Raw genomic sequence first — 12,194 nt, 5'->3', positions numbered from 1 at the left:
AAGAGATCCTCTGCGTCGGGGAGAGTTTGCTCTTTTCCCAGTTGACCCGAAGACCCAACTGGCTGAGGTGCCGGAGCACCAGGTCCCTGTGCTTGCACAACTGATCCCGAGACTGTGCTAGTATAAGCCAATCGTCTAGATAGTTGAGGACGCGAACACCCTGCTCTCTGAGGGGAACGAGAGCCACTTCCGCGATTTTCGTGAAGACATGGGGAGACAGGGACAGCCCGAAGGGCAGGACCTTGTACTGATATGCCCGTCCTTCGAACGCAAACCGCAGCAATGGTCTGTGGCGCGGAAGGAGTCTGCTTCTGGGCAGCCGAGAACTGCTGGGCAAAGCTCTCGACTGCGTCACCGAAGGGGACACAGGGGAATTGAGGAACCGAACCTTGTTGGTGTCCCTCATGTCCACCAGACACAGCCAGAGATGGCGCTCCTGGACCACAAGCGTGGACATCGCACGACCCAGAGAACTCGCGGTGACCTTCGTCGCTCGGAGCGCGAGGTTGGCTAGGCGATTTCGTTGCTCGGTGAAGTCGCGCAGGTAAAGTCGCAGGTCTTTACACTCATTGGTCTTCACACGAGGAGGCCTGAACGCTTCCGCCGATGCTTCCGCGTCAGCGCACAGACATCAGGTAAATACACAGTCTAAAAGACTAAAGTGAAAACAGCTGTGGCCGCCTTCTAATTAGCACAGCCAATAGTCTATAGCAGGCCAATTCCTCAAATCGAAACTACAGTTCGCACTTAAACACAGAAAGGGAGCAATTAAATTACACGCGCTCCTTCTTAGCCGAGGACGATTATTATAATTACCAGAAAGTGCAATCAAAAATACAAACGCAAACAAAAATATAAGGTAGAAATAGGCAGAAAACAAAATATTCCTTCCTAGCAGAAAGTAATAATTCAAATAGCAGATCTATAAACAAGTATTACGCAAAACACTCACGTGCAGCCGTCTGTCTCTTCTGTTGACTAATCGCTTGACCCCAGTCTGTCTCTTAAAAATTGCATCCATTGGTTTAATAGAACATTTTTGACAGCACATTTACTGCATATAATGTGCGAAGCATTGTTTCAAAAAAGTTTTTCTTGTGAAAATGTTCCTTAAAACAAGATTAATGTACTTGAGAAGCAAAATTGTAACAGTATGTGTGTATTCAAATAATATATTGTTATAATATATTGAATGAAGTGTATTTTTCTCAACCCATTAGCAAATTGTTATTTATACTTAAACCAAGAACTGTATGCCAGTAGTGTTAAACTTAATTCAAGATATATTCGCAGTGACCTTCGTCGCTCGGAGCGCGAGGTCAGTGGCGGTTCGGAGCTCTTTCAGAACTTCCGGATTGTGACCACCCTAGTGCAGATCCTTCAGTGCCTTAGCCTGGTGCACCTGCAGTAATGCCATAGCATGTAAGGCGGAAGCAGCTTCCCCGCAAGCCTTATAGGCACTGCCGGTTAGACCGGACGAATGCCTACAGGCCCGGGAAGGAAGTACCGGGTCTCCCCGCCAGGAGGAGGCAGACTTAGGACACAATTGCATTGCTACCGCCCACTCCACTGGGGGGATCGCCGAATACCCCTTCGCTGCACCGCCGCCACCGATTCAGGCTTTGCCACCGTCCCGGAGGGCGGCAGCGCAGCCGAATCTTCATCGGACAGCTCTCCCTCCGATGCTGAGATCGACATCTGGTCGGGGGGAGGTCCACTGGATACCGCTGGTACGCTCTTTAAAGAGGGCCCAGCGCGTTCCGTGGGTCGCTCCACTGGATCGGAGGTGCAAGAGCAGTGATGGTCCCCAGAGCGTTGGTTCCCTGCGGGGTTTGCCATCACTGTAACCCTCAAATCGCCCGTTCTACTGCCGGAAGTGGTTCTCGCCTGTCCGCCAGAACGAGCCCCAGATCGCGGCAGCGGCAACGGGACTCCGCCCCCTCTCAGGTAGTGGAGCCTGGTTCGCAGCTCCGAGATGGTCATGTTCCCGCAATAAGAACATGACTCATCCACGAAGGCCACCTCAGTGTGCTTGATGCCCAGACACGTGAGGCAGCGATTGTGACCATCACCCGGTGCCAGGTAACGACCGCACCCAGAAACGCACGGGTGAAATGGCATCCTTATAAGGACGATCCGTCGTCTTTATAAAGACACACCCGTTGAGCTTTTTTAGAGAAATTTAGGAAATGCTCTTTTAGTGCTGAGGCGCACAGGGGAGATGGCCGCTTGCAACACGACAGGGGGTAGTGCAGCCTGAAGTGCGCAACCCACTCGACACTGGAACGACCACCGCTGAAGCGCCGTCTCGCCAACACAGAAAGCTTCCGAGAGCGTCCTGAACTCGTAGTTCTCGAAATGAATATAGAGCAGAACGATGTTGTCGCTTGGCTCCGAAGCGAAAAGCTGATATGCATTGCACCTGCTGCCTTATTATACTCACGCTGTGATCAGCGGTAGCTGGATGCAATAATTGCATGCCAATGTGCATTGGCTCGTTTAGTTTACACTCGAAGTAGATTGGTCTATCGAAGTGATATCCCAATTCGTGACTCGGAGTGACCGACTGAAAGGGAACAGTTGTGCTGCCTAATAATTTTGTGGAAACTGGGATACATTCTTTTTTCAGATAAGTTTTTTAAATTCATTTCTTTGATGAATAGAACGTTCAAAATATCCGCATTTATTTGAAATAGAAATCTTTTGAAACATTATAAATGTCTTTACTGTCACTTTTGATTAATTTATTGTGTCTTTGCTGAATGAAAGTATTAAAAAAAAAAAAAGCTCACTGACCCCAAACTTTCGAAAAGTAGCTTAAACTGTGGGAGAAAAATATTATAAAGACAACATAATTAATTGGCTTTAATAGGCAACTCTCATTGTACCAAAGCCAGCTGTTGAAATATTATTTTATTATGTTTTTTTACAATAATATGAGAATTTGTCTTTCAGTTATAAACTAGTGGAGTAAACACAACAAAATATCCACTATTAATCTCATGATTTCTGACCACTCTTTATAAAACAGAATGAAATTATAATATTATCAAATTTTGTACATGTTAAACATATTGCATTCATGAATATCTTAGGTGCACAATGCACATTTGACAGCTTTTGACAGCCCTAAAAATTTTTCTCAAAAATACCCTTTGCAAGTCCCTGGTAGACCCTAGTTAAAAAAAAACCCTGCTCCAGCACACACCAAGATGTAAACATGCATATATACACACTGCAATTTTCTAATTCTATTGTCTTCTCAGTGTCTGTTTTTCCATCAGTGTATCAGCATGAGACACGCAGTCATGTAAATATAATTACATATTGTGTGCGAATGAAGGGCTTTGGCAATTAAAGGGCTTAAACGAAAAGCACACACATTCACAAACCAATGTTATGTGTCAAACAGATGCATTTTTCTGCAGTGTATTTGTGCAATGCTATAATACAAGGGTTAAATGTTTTGCTCAAATAGAGGGTGACTGTAGCAAGTGGAACCCATGTAACAATTATTAATTCTCTGCTGGTCAAGGGCTTATAGCGTCAAAATCTGCTGAGAGAGACATTCTGGGATGCAGCGCTTGGTTTTCAATTATGTAGTGCTGTGTTACGCACATCATGAGCGACAGCAGGGGAGAGCAAAATTGAAATGAAACTCAACTTGCCACTTACTAGTATGGGCCATGAAAGCAACTCAAAGCAAAATTTCATTAATTAGATTTCTAATGGCCCACAGTGGGACTTGTCCTTGTTTCGCTCCATTCTGGCACATTTCTGGCACATTTTTTACAAGGAAATATATGTTCAAAAGTGCTTGACATTCATGCGATCAAAACAAACATACTGCCACTTAACCTCAGCCCAGAATGGAAGTTCATTATTCTCAAGCACATAAGAAAGTCGATAAGTCTGCCACACACAGCGGGGGAAATCATATTTCCTCCTTTATCCACAGAGTGCTTGAACCGAATGACTCAGAAAAAAAACCTGTGATGAAATATCCCGGGTGAATGGATCATGGGAAAGGACCGACAGGTCAATGCTCTAGTAGACGCTTATTCAGGAAGAATACTTCTTCTGAAAGCTTGTTTCTTTTCCTAATGCTTTCATTTTGCGGCCCTGACCACAGATTGCACCGACCCGCATGCTAATTTAAGAGGAAATAAATGCACGCTGCTTATCTGGTGCACACAAAAGCAAGTTCAAGGCACCTCACAAATCATGTTTCAGAAGGGAAATCATGTTATGTATCAAAGCTGAACCTGTTTTTACTGGAAGGAGGAGGTTTTGCTTGTAAACAGCCCACTGTTTCTCCCTCATACATGAGTCATAACATGAGAGCACCAGAAATACTATTATTATCAATGTGATAGCGAAAACAGACGAATTCTAGGATGACATAATGTGGTTTTGTGGCATAAAAATAAAAACATTTCCCCTCCAATCTGCATCCAGGCATGTTGCAAAAATTCAAGGACCTGTCAACAGAGGGCACTGTAATCTATGGTACAAGGCCACTGTCACCAGAACAGCTATAGACCCCTCGGAGTTACACATCTTTTCCTCCCAACTGTTTCATCTCTTTGTGAATTGGAATATGGTATACAGGGACTGCATGAACAATTAAGCTTCAGATGTGAAAATTGAGCTGGAAATAAAAATCGATAGAAATCAAAATGACTTGAAAAAGAGCTGACTCTCATTAGATTGCTCCATGCTCGGGGAAAACACGACCCAAATAAAGATGCATGTGTCTCCAAAACTGAGAAAAATGCATCTATTCTTAGAAACGTGGTGAAAATGTATTGCTTGTCTTGCAGATAATAGAATTTGCTTGTATTGCTCATGACATCCCTGTTTTGAATGGCTGTTGTTGACTGGGAATGATATATTCCCAGTGTACTATGGGAACAAAGATTGTGGTAACCGAAATGTTTCTGTTATTTACCAAATCTTGACGAATATTTCCAAATGCTGCCTGTCATTCTGACAGTTATAAAGAAAACCATGCAAATGTGGTATGTCAAGAAACACACAAGAATCAATGAAGATCCAGCTACATCCAAACAAATAAATGGCTAGAAGGCCAGATTTTCAGTGAATTTTTGGTGAATAATGCTTTTGATCCTCTAAGCTATCATATGGCTTCAGAGCTTGGCATCTTGTAAACGGGTCATATGAACACTTGTATGATAATTTAATGGTGCTTTTGTCCTTTTTGGAGCAGCCAGTCTCTTTTGTTGTATGAATTTTTCAGCAGCCATTACTCTAGTCTTCTAATATGCTGATTTGCTCCTCAAGAAACATTTTTTATTACTATCAAAGTTGAAAATAGCCGAGTTGCTTAATATTTTTGTGGAAACCCTGATACGTTTTTTTTTTCAGGACACTTTGATGAATAGAAAGTTCAAAAGAACAGCATTTATTTGAAATATATATTTTTTGTAACAATGTAAATGTCTTTAATTTAATACATCCCTATTGAATAAAATAATTTAATTTCTTATATAAAAGTTAAAATAGTAAAATAGCATTGAATATATATCAAATCCACATACACATATGGAATGGCACAAATCTATGAAGCGAATACAAATAAAAAAATGACAGATTGATAATGATCATTTGTATCGCAACTTATAGATAGGAAGGCTCATGTTGAGAGAAAGTCCTGTCTATTTATCCTCCATTAGAGGCCAGGCTTTAGTATGTGTGTGTGGGCAGAGATTTGAGAGACTGGGGAGAAATGGTTGTTGTTGACCAGTAATCTCTCAGCGCCTGATCAATTTAGGAAACCTCGGCTGATGTCCCCTGACAGCTGTGGCACCAAAGCGGCTTGGAAACTCTCTGAACACAAAGCCTGTTACAGTGGAGCTGCGTATCAGACACTGCAGATGGAGGAAAAGCCTTATCTTCAGAGACGGCTCAGGTTTGCACCTTCAACAACACAGCAAGTTTCTCACAGTCTGCAACTGCTGTTAGAACTCAAACGCGTTGAGTCTTGCTATTGCAAAGGACTCAATCATCAAACAACATGACCCACATTAAAATCATCAATCATGAATACATCCGCTGAGCCCAGCAATGTTAGAAATAACTGATTTGAATTCAAACTCCCTCCCCTGGTGTTAACAGCAAAACTTTGGTAAAATACAGTGGACAAAAGTTTCTCTGGCTAAAGCCCTGATAATGGGGACATGCACTGATAAATGGGAATTGTTCTACAATATGTCCTTGAAACAAATGTGCCTTGACCTGTTTTATCCCCAAGTGTCAGAATTCAAATAAGTATTCCTGGGCTCCGAGACAGTTTTTTGACACGCGCACCGGATGCCTGTCACCAGCTACCATCACAAACATGTTAATGGAGACAAACAAAGGAGAATCAGCATGTGTTAAAGCACAATTATTTACTCACCCACATGTTGTTTCAAACCTATAAAGGACAAAAAGACCATAAAAGAACACAAAAGTGGTTCATATGGCTCATGCACTACATATACATGTCTTTTGTAGCCATACAATTGCTTTATGTGATAAACGCACAGAAATTTAAGCCTTTATTCACTGAAAATCACAGTGGTCACCATTCACTGTGTAGAAAATCTGTGATTAAAAACTCCTTTTGAATTTAACAGAAGAAAGGCAGGTTTGGAACATCATTAGAAAAAAAAAACACAAATGTGAACTATCCCTTTAAGAGACAGGCATATGCTTCTGTTGTAGGACGAAACGTGGGGAGACCTGTGTGTGGTAAACATTTTAACAGCAATAGTAACCTTAACGTCTCCAGCAGTCATTCTACCATTAGCACAGAGTGGGTGGGGTGCGAACAGCACGTGTCACTTCCTGTGAGACCCATCCCTCTTCACAGCGGACACTTGTAATCCTTGTGTCGAGTCCAGACGGTCATGCCACGGTACAACACTGCTAGCACAGATTGAGCCAAAACACACAAGCACGCTCTCCACACTTCCTGCCATTTGGCCGTATATGTTACGTACCTCCATATTCAGGGTGCAAGACTGGATGCATCACAGTTAATAAGAATAATCAGTCTGTAAAGCCATAAATTGAGAAGCACTGGCAGGTGGGACGCAAAATTGAGTACCAGTGTTCAATAGATAATAAAATGTATCAATAAATCCTTTGTGACATTGTGTCATGTGACCTGATAAAGGCACCAGCAATTCATATTCCATGTTAACCAGTTAACCATTTACAAAGACGTATCAGTGAAATGACATTTCAATTCTTAAGTCGTTGAATTTAATGTTTCAGTAGTTTGCTGATTGTTACTATTGTGATAGAGCATTATACATCATGAAATGTACCACAATGCATTACTGCTTCCAAGCATCTTAACAATTCAAGATCATTCTGTGAATGAATGATTGACACATTAACAGAATTGAATGGATGCACAGTCACATGTGTTCATGCATTGTCTATTTTGTATTGGATAAGTCACATTCAAAGCCGATCAGAGAGGGTGAAAACTATCCACTCTATTTAGACAACATTAAAATTCTATTTAAGTTCGCGTGAGCAAGTGTGTGTGTTATGATAAGTTAAAGCGTTTGCATCTATGTGTCTGCGCTATAATTTCTAATGACATGCTTGGAGCCGCACACCCCTGTGGCTTACGGCTGGAACGCATGGGACTGCAATGGCGGCCACATTATTTTGCAGCGTGACGAAGTGGTTCTGCCACGCTGGCTAATGTGGCTGTGCTTTCCTGTGAAGTGCTGTTGACGGGGCAGCTCCCGTTCTTCTGTCCCCGGCCAAAATTCTGCCGGTCAGTCATGCTTTTTCTCTCTCGCTCTTTCTGCTGCTCTTGCATTAATAAAGCATACAGTGAAGGTTTTCAAAGCTTCCACTTCTGCCAGTGAATGCATGATTTTTAAGCATTTTTTTTTGTTACTGGCCTGAGAGGGAAGTTCAGGTCAGTCTTTCAATACTACAGCCCACAGATGCAGAAACCGCATGCAGATCTCGTGACGAGGGTTGCATGAATTAAGTGATATGGCCAGAGATATGATATAACTTCAAAGTATATTTAAAGTGTGGAGGTGTTAAAGTGGTCCACATGCCAAAACCAAACACAACGCACAAACAAGATCTCCTTAATATCTCAACCCTTTCACCTAAACAGCAACTAGATAGAAAAGACTTATAGTACTTCTCCTATAGAGTTTAATTAGATTTCAATGATGTCTCACACTGTCCTCAAATTTGGCTGCTCAGACACCAAAAATGATTTCTCTGAGCTTACACATTTCTGCTATAATTCTGTATATACTGTAAATATACAGAATGATGAGAAAATAATTTTCATCATCTAATTTGCATCTATATTAATATAAAGAATTACACACATCTGAAAATAAACCCTGCTAATAGAGAATGTTCTCAGAACAACTTCGTGAAATCTGTTTATGAACAAATGTTCTTCCTGTAACATTAATAGAATGTTCGCCTAAAGTTATCTGGTCTTTCATAATGCCCTCAAAATGTTAGCATAAAAACATTATTTATACATCGTTTATGGAACTTTTGTTGAATTTTTAAATGTTTTTATTTGTTTCTGAGGCCATTCAAAAGTAACTCTTCTATAATCTTTGCAAAATTATTAAATGGAATGTTCCCTTAATATTTGTATAACATTGAAAAACACATTTTAAAATCATTTTAAAAATGAACGTTTTGAACATTCAGAGAACATATAACATTTTCAGAACTTAATGGGAAAACTATAGCTAAATGTTCGTAGAACACTTTTTTTTTCAACTGGGAAGTTGATACTTATATGAACTATAACTGAAAATCTCACTGAGACTCCAGAGCGATGAATGAACAACCTCCCAGCAATAAAATTGTCCTCTGTGCTCAGAGAGCTTTACCGTAGATGGTATTTTTAATCTCTTTTTCTCCAAATCTGGGACAGTGGGCTTTTCACCATCTGGGACAAAAGAATCGCCATTGTGGCTGTGACTGAATGACCGGTTTATGATTATCACACTGAAGTAATTAACAGCACTCCATGTGGATTATTAAGTGGTACTTAGTGGAGGTTAATTAATTGCACTGTTCTAATTACAATGTAAATTAAAACTGCAAAAAAACAATGAGCATTTCCATGAGAGTGTAATCAGTCAAAAACCATACACAGCAAGATAAAAATATTTCTAAATACGGGACACATGCAGTGTACTGAAAGAACCTTATTCACATCAAATAATTCACTGTCGCTCTGATTTAGATCCCAAATAAATGTTACTAATTTGCTTGCGCAATCTAACAAATTGTGTGTGTGTGCACTCTGTGAATGTACTGCATTTAATTAAGTATAACTGCATACAGTATAGCCCAATTAGCAAATAGTTTCGACACACCCATATTTAAATCAGGATTTTAGTTTTATGAATTTGGGATGACAACAATGTATATTCAGTAAGGATTTCACGTTTTAGAAGAAATGTTCTAAACATTTCTGCTTACAGAAAGTTCATGAGAAATAATTGTTAAATCTCACTGTAGTCTCTGTTCTCCGCTTGCAATGACAGCAGCCATGCTCCACGTGATTCAGATTAATACTTGTCTTTTGGTCATATTAATTTGCACACGCCATTTATGAAATGACTTTCAGGGTTGATAAATCGATTTGCGGCTGCAATTTAATCTTGCATTGACACCACCCTTTATTTCGCACTTTTATAGAAGCACACCCTAAATTACATATTCATTAAGACAAGCCAACAGAATCTGACAAAGGCATGCCACTTTGCTCAACTGAAAGGCCAAAATCTTAGATTAGCTTGGACAGCTTGGACAGTTTTAGTGCAGGTTCCTAAATTTGCACATACTTTTATTAGGGCTATCAAAACTAAAATTAAAAAAAATTATGAGAGTATTCACACACTCTTAAAAATAAAGGTCCTTTATTGGCGTCTATGGTTTCATGAAGAAACTTTAACATCCATGGAACCTTTCCACTGCACAAAAGGTTCTTTATAATAGATAAAAAAATTCTTTATAACATTTAAATATTCTTCACACTAACAAAAATGATTCTTTTATGAACTCTTCACTGAGAGCTTCTTTGGGGAGCCCAAAATGTATCGCATACGCATTTTTAAGAGTGCACTTAAACATTTTATCAACAGCTTGCCGTAGTTTTTATATATGCAAACCTTTTGTGAATCAGGGCCATTATGTGAGCCATTTGAAATGGACATATTTGAGAATCTGTCTGGAGGGCCAGACAGAAACTCAAACTGAATAGAGAGATTTATATTTCACTCAGAGATTTTCAGGGTCTCAGGTGTCTTTATCTTGTTGCATCATGGGTATTTCACATTTGCACTCTCTGTTGAGAACATTCCTCTCTATCTGTCCCCAGACCTCTGAGTTACAGTCTCTTCCTGTTTACTGCTCCCTTGCGGGCACCTTATGGACTTGCTGAGGCTTTAACCATTTACAACATAAAAGACACAGCTAGTGATGATGGAGCTCTAAACCTCGTCATTCTCAGTCTCTTTAGATCCTGCACTTCAGATGGGTTCATCTATCATCTTGCCAGGCTCTGGCTTTCCCTCCTGAAACACAGTTTCCGACAGCAGACGAGCAGTATGGAAGAGGTTAATCAGAGCAGTGAAGCCAGGCACCACCTGTGATTCCCATGCAGTATTTCGCTGTGCCTGGAAATTTGGGGGCTGTCATCAGCGCTATTCATGAAAGCTGGCTTGCCACGGAAAGAGCCTTTTATGAGGGTCTGATCAAGGCTTGGCAGAGGGAGTGGGTACATACTTTGCCCCCTTCTGCATCTCTGTCTGTCTGTCTGTGTCTCTCTCTTTTTCTCTCGAGTTCTCTGAGGAACATTCGAAGCTCTAACGCAGTGGTGAGGCCACATAAGGGTCAGTTCGGCTCTGGTCTACCCAGACTGATGACCGCTCCACCTAGTCAAAGCTGTTGGAATATACTAATAATTACACAAAGAAATAGCTCACATTGCTCAAGTGCATATATGCAAATCTGTTGAGCTGACAAATGGTGGGGGTCTGTAAGATTTTTTAAATATTTTTGTAATTTTACTACAATTTAAAAAAATATGTTTTTTAATTTAATTTTAATTTAGTTTTTTTTATATATATGGTGCTCAAGTAACATTTCTTTTTCTCATCTGTTTAATATCTTTTTATGGAAACAGTGATCATTTTTTTTCAAGATTATTTAATGAACAGAAAGATCAAAAGAACACCATTTATTTGAAATGGAAATCTGCTCTAACATTATAAAAAAGTCTTTACTGTGACTTTGGATCAGTTCAGTGTGTCCTTGCTGAATAAAAGTATTAATTTCTTTCAGAACTTACTGACTCCCAAACTTTTGAACAGTACTTGGTTTGTCAAAGGTCTATTTTATTCATATAACACATGCTTGGTGGCAAAATCCTATTTTTCTGCAGAATAAAAAAAGTACATTTATTGGTTTGTCAGTTATGGTTACACAAATAATTATGAAAATAATTATCAGTGTATCATATCTGCTATCATTTTAATATTGATGTGTCCCTACAATAGGCCTATAATTGAATTGTTCAGCTTTACAAAACTGTAAAGTAGAATAAGCATGAACAACATGCACAGAAAAAAGTACCTAAATTAGAGCAGACCCATTTTCTGTCCTCATCACTGCTTAACAAAACCTTTGTGTCTTGGACATTATGATTGCTTTCATTTAATTACCCAGTATGCTTCGTCTCTCAATGTAGCCCACTGTGCTCCGTTCAGGTTAGGGCACGGTCCAAATGAGCATATGATGGACAGGCATCCATCATCATGAAATTTCCCATTAGCAATAAATGAGCTAGGTTTTATTGACTCATTATGATAATTTACCAACCTGCTCATTTTCATTCCTAATAAACAACGGCTTACAAACACACCCCTTATTTCTAATATATAATGTCTCTCCCATAATCTACTTGCCAGAAAAGTGTTATTTTTAGGATAATGTCCATATACTGAAAATGATGAAGGATTTACTTTGAAACAATGTTTACTCAGGAATTGCTAGTGAATTTTACGCATAATTACAAAGAAATGGCAAATAACACATTGAATTAAGTGCAACATTTGGAAATAGAAAGACTCAAATAATATTTTCTTGTAAAACATACTCCAATAATG

Source organism: Sinocyclocheilus anshuiensis, unplaced genomic scaffold, assembly GCF_001515605.1.
Source record: "Sinocyclocheilus anshuiensis isolate Anshui unplaced genomic scaffold, SAMN03320099.WGS_v1.1 scaffold976, whole genome shotgun sequence".
Classification (NCBI taxonomy): Eukaryota; Metazoa; Chordata; class Actinopteri; order Cypriniformes; family Cyprinidae; genus Sinocyclocheilus; species Sinocyclocheilus anshuiensis.
This window is presented reverse-complemented; position numbering follows the sequence as displayed.